The following is a 6,000-nucleotide window of genomic DNA, read 5'->3' on the forward strand; positions in this document are numbered from 1 at the left end:
TTTTTTTTTTATTTTGAGGTTCCCTTGTGTCGTAGTCTAGAAGGTGACACGAGCTTTTCCCATGGCCTGATTCTAAGACCAGTTAAGAAAGCGGGAGTCTTTCCCTTGCTTCGCAGGCTTTTCAATATGGATCAGACCCTTATTAATTGATTGTAGAGAGCTCCATAGCCAACAACATCTAACAAAGCTGCTTATCCATTACCTTTGATCTCCTAGAAACCTCAGTTTCTAGGGGATCAAAGGACATGGATAAAGACACGGACGTGGCTTGTGAAAATCTGTCCGCTTACAGGTTTCTTTTCCCTTACAAATCAGTAATGCATACATTTTTGTATAATTATAATTACCACAGAAAAGATGACTGAATAGAAGTTTTAGATGGGATGCTTTGATCTTTCATGGTCATTTTGGAAGGTTTCCTCTGATCACAGATGGAATATGGAAAAAAAAGGTAACCTGTAATATAGTCAAGGCCCAGTTCATTGATGCCTCTTCAAAGGTCGAGGCTAAAAATAGATTGAATAACTTCTGAACAAGTGTATTCATGAAGGGTAATGGATATAATGAAACTTCAGTTCTAACGACTTGATCACTTTATTTTATTCTTGGAAAACTTCCGAATCCATCCCATGCCAGTATTCTCTTACATAATTCTGAACTATAATGTACTACTCTCAAAACTACAGTGGTACAATGATGCTTTCCTAGGCGTACTGATCTCTGAACATGATAATCCTGAATTGGAAGTGATTTGTTGGGGCCCACACAGAATATGAATAACTTTTTTTTCCGTTGCTAACTTTGTCGGTTGTCTTACCTTACCTTTGTATGGGTAAGCAAGTCATAAGAATAACATTTTGGATACTCAGATTACACCATGTGTTGATTGTGAGTGGTTGCGGTATTTGAATACTCAGTCATTTTGAGTTAAGTATTTGTGGCATATTAGTCACCTTAAGGCCACCAGCAAGTTCAAGATGTTCTATGAAAATTATAATTTTTTTTAATTTATAGAAGAGCTACAATTATTAAATATTAGGAGTAGTATAATAGAAATGCAATATAATTTGCATTCAAATACTAATACTCTACTTTCAAGCACCTTCTTCCAGCTAATAAGTGTATTTGTAGACTGGTATATTCCAAAAGTAAAAGAAGCAAGTAGAAAAGAGAAAGGCAAAAGGTATACTGTTTTAGATCAAACAACAATGAATAGGTAAGTTGTGCACACAATTATTTGGTCTTGTATTAGAGGAGACACTTCAGTTTTACTGAATTTCAAAGAGCTGGCATTTTTTTTGGTCATGATATTAACTGAAATTAAGCCTCTAATGTGCATTTTTCAGTTACAACTGTCACTTCTGCAATAGCGTGCTCTTGATATTTCAAGGAAAAAAATTTCAGAAAGTCAGTCCAACAAATATACCTTGATATTGCAAACAGAGATACATTAGATACCAGCTTTATAAAAAGTTACTGATAACTTACATTTTAGCACTTGCTCTTACATCAGTAAATTATTACTTTTCCCTCTTTCTTTTTTTCTGATTGCTTTACTATATCAAAGAAATATTTACCATAGTCTAAATTTCCATGCCATAGATCTATAGACACTTTCAGCATTTAACTGGACCTAATATGATGTCACAAGACAAAATGGGATGCTTGTGTAACTTGAAAGCCTATAGTCATTCACAACAAAGGAGTGAAATACTGACTTGTGGAGATCTACTGTTTTGCATCTACATCATGCTGTCTATGAACAGTCTGGTGCTTTTCCCATATAATTGACTATGGCAATGTTAAGTGTTACAGTACTGCCTAAAATTCTTACAGAAATCTGGATCCCATTGTTTAAGGCACTGTACAGACACATAATAAGCTGCAGTTCCTGTTCCAGGCAAATAGATAAAACATAATTATTATCTCACTTTTAAATGTGGTAACCTGAAGCACAGAGAAAGTAAGGTCAAACGTGGTAGGTAACTTGGGAATCTCAGACTCACTCCCAGATTCAGAAAGGTAGCTGGTAGGTAAATTACCATTGAAATTCGGTGCCTAAGTCAGGCACCAAAACATTTTTGAATCCGGTACTTTTGAAAATCTAGTGTCCTGAGGGACTGATTTTTCAAAGAGACAAGTATAAAATCCCGGCACCCTGGAAGCCACTTGAGAAATTTACCATTGGCTTAAATTGAGTCAAATTTTACTCTGGTCACCTCCTAAGTCACCAAGAAACTTTGTGGCAGAGTCAGGCACTGAAAACAAGCCTCTTGAATCCATGTTCAGTCCTCTGTCTTTTTTATTACAGTTCAAGTCATATCTGTAGTAATTTTGGGGGTATGCAGTTATCTGCATGTTAGGTCTTGTGTATCATCCTGTCATCCACAAAGTGATAAGATTCATACTCATTTCCCAGGTTAGCTACATCCCATAGCCTTCAGATTCTGGTCTGCTTCCTGGTATATATCCACCTCAGCCACTGCATTGTGTGGTTCTGCTACCACTGAGAGTTACAGTCCTCCTTTGTCAATCCCACAATTCCCTGATCCTGCCTATCTTAGCCCTTCTGCATACCTCTACTTCTTTCCTTTCACTCCTTAGAAACTAGTGGGTTTTGGTGTCTGCCTCTGTGTTTTCCTTGCAGTCTACTTCAGACTGCCAGTGCAGGTCCTACTGGCTTCAGACTGCCCTTGTCTGCTAAATCACTTCTACTGCTCTTCTATACCATGTCCAGCTGGCCAGAGGAGCATATCAGCATCTTGGTGAATATCTGGTTTCATTTGCAGTAGCAGGAATATTCACCCTATGAAATGTCAAGTAAGCTTTCTCAGTTGGGCATTTCCAGGGCTTAATCACAATCCTGAGAGTGCTTCATGCAGCTGTTTCCAAAGGTAAGGGATGCAAATGAGAGAGGTGATGATCAGGGATCCAGATTTTCTGTGTTAAAAAAAATCCCCAATTTTCAGGTTAAAACCCCCCCCCCAAAATCCACATCTTTCTGTGATTAAAATGAAACACCTCTAATACATAGATGTATATATATAATGGCATTCATTTTGATCACAGTAAAATGTAAATTTTGGGTTACTTTTTAAACTGGAAAATTGGGGATTTTTTTAAATCAGAGAAAACCAGGATCCCTGGTGATAATGTTCCAGCTTTGTGTCCCTGCTGTGTTGAACTTGACAAAGTGCTTGCCCAGTACTGGCAAATTTCCCCCAGTTTTCTAGCAGAGGACTTTGTTCATGGAGAGGAAGAAAAGGCATTTTTAGGGAGGGTTCTTCAGATGTGACTTTGTATATGATGCCTCAGTTTGCAGCACATTATAAAAACACCTTATTCATAGATCAGAGCTTAAGAAGCCTTATTTTAAAACACAGCTGCAATGTTTGGCTTATATGATCCCTTCGGTGGACATTTGTAAGTGAGGTCTGTTCTGTATTCACAGTTATCCTTCCATAGAAGTAGCTCTGGGGCAGCGGGAGGTGCAGGTGCCCTTTTTTTGGCAGTGGTCTATTCAACTGACAGACTTTCTGAAAAGACAAATCATGGAACTCCTAAATGGCAAAGTCAAAACCATTTGTTTTTGTCCTCCTCCTTGTGTGGTAGTTGGCAGGGAGGTGGTGGGGTATAAATCTGAAACTACCTGCTTCAGCTACTTATCTACTTCACCTTGCTTATCTTACGGAGAGCCTGAGGAGAGAGGGCTGCTCCCTGCGCTGCTGTGCTGCAGGTGGGTGGGTGGGACAGCTACTGAGTGTGCTGCACCATGCCCCATCCTGCATGGCCCATGGCCGTGGTCCTAGGACTGCGTAGCCCATGCCAACAGGAAGCTGAGCAGGGGGAGATAGACATGGTGGAGTTGAGTTGTGCCACCTGGCCCAGGTCCGGCAGCAGCACAGTGGAGTGATGTAGAGTGCTGCCCTTCCTCCTCAGGCTCCCAGTGGTGGCTGGCCGGTCAGATAGGATCAATTGGTTGGCCAGATATGGCCCATGGGTCATATTTTGCCCACTCCTGACAGATTCTGCAGAGACAGAGAAACCAAATTAAAGTAGTTACTGCAGGTACAGGAGGGATGGGAGCAGAGAAAGTTTGGTGAGGTTGGTGGTTAGGCATTATAAGTGAGGTTGGTGGTGTAGCAGGGCTATTGAGTTGCCTGCTACTGAAGATAGGGAATGGCTTAGCTGCCAGTTATTAAGGCAGCAGGTGCTAGTTGGGAGCTGATTAGATCAGCTGACCGCCAGGGGGCGAGGCTTGGCCTTCATAAGCAGGGAAGGCTGAGGCCAGACACAGTTCCCCTCTGGCAGCAGCAGCAGCAGCAGCAGCAGGAGGAGGAGGAGGAGGAGGAGGAGGCGGAGGAGGAGGAGCTCTGTGGGCGAGCTGAGCAGCCCGAGTCAGTGGTTGCAGCCTGACCACTCTGACTGGCTGCAATGATGCAGGGGTGGAGAGAACCCTGACAGAGGTAGGTGAGAGAGCCAGCATAGTTTTGCAGAGTTGTGATTATTAGACCGGAGGACCAGGCAAGGCTGTAGGGGTGGAGGAGGCCTCAGCAGGAGCTCCCCAGTAAGGTGGGGGAGTTTCTGGCACCACAGAGGGTGCCGCGTTGTGGGGTTGTCCCGACGCCAGCCCATTGGGGCGACTTCGGGAAGAGTCGAGTAGAGGCGGAAGCCCAGTAGGGCATGGGCCCAGGAAGGTGGGTCTAAGCAGTGGGGGAATCCCGCCCCCAGCCCAGCGTGGGCATTACCGGGACAGGCCCCAATTGGAAGCCCCAATTGGGAAGAGCCCCATTGGGGTGTAGGCCTGAGTTGGGCATAGAAGGCCCGAGTGTGGGCGGGGAGTGCAAGAGGCGCGGCCAAGGGCCCCAGTGGGGGCATAGAAGGCCCGAGTGCGGGTGGGGAGTGCAAGAGGCGCAACCAAGGGCCCAGTGGGGGCATAGAAGGCCCGAGTGCGGGCAGCGGAGCTTGAGAGGCGACCACAGGCTTGAGTGCAGGCATAGAGACTGCGGGGAGCACGGGGCGCAGGCCAGCACATGAGTGGGCGCAGAACATAAGGAAGGTAGGCTCAAGTGGGGCACTGCCGGTGAGAGACGAAGCCCCGAGGGGGGAATAAGTCCGTTGGGAAGTCCAGGCTGGGCGAGAAGGGGCACAGTGAGAGAGCCGCCCCAGGAGGGGGGCGCGTGTATTGAGTAGGCCCCGGGAGAGGACCAGCAAAGGGACTAGAACCAAAGTCCCAGTACAGTAAGACCGGCCCCATGCCAAGAAGGGCAGGAAGGTAGCCTCCTTAACTGAACTAATAAGATCAAAGACGTGGCAGGCGAGATGGAGGATGTGTTAAAGACCCAGACTTGGCATGGTAGGCAAGGGCACTAGGGGAGGTCACGGCACCCCTAGGGGCCGTCCTTGCCACAGTGGTTTCCATTATAAGTTTATGAACAAAAAGAGTTACCATTTCAGTTCATTTTCAAAGTTCTAAGTAAATCTGTCCTTAAATCCCCTTCTAAGTTACAGTTTTATGTGTATTTGCCATATGTACCAATATTTTAGTCTCTGTAATTTTTCAGTGCTTAGCTTGTTTTTGCTTGGAGGTTGCACAGGTTCTTTGTTATTTTGCTGAGTTTTGTGATGTGAATGGAGAACCAGCAGAAATTGGAGGGATGCTAGTAATTTCAGTTCTGTCAGGTGTCACTAGCAACTTTGTATCTCCCTGAAGTCTGCTCTAGGTTAGTTTCTGAGGAGCTGTATCCTATTTTAAATGCCTTGAACAATTTCTATATTGGTTTTGTATTGTTTCCTCTAATGTGTGTGATGTGATGGGCAATATTAAAATATAAGTGAGGTGGTTACTTTGAGTGAGTGAAGTCATTTTTATGAGACCACTATTTGTTCAGTGAGTATTTGCCTTACTTCTTTGCCAGAATAATTCACTGTTAGCACTGCTGGCTCACATTACAGACATTCGCAATTTATCCAGTTAACAAAAGATTTTAAAGTTTGTTT

Source organism: Crocodylus siamensis, chromosome 1 (assembly GCF_052110815.1).
Source record: "Crocodylus siamensis isolate JL-2025a chromosome 1, ASM5211081v1, whole genome shotgun sequence".
Classification (NCBI taxonomy): Eukaryota; Metazoa; Chordata; order Crocodylia; family Crocodylidae; genus Crocodylus; species Crocodylus siamensis.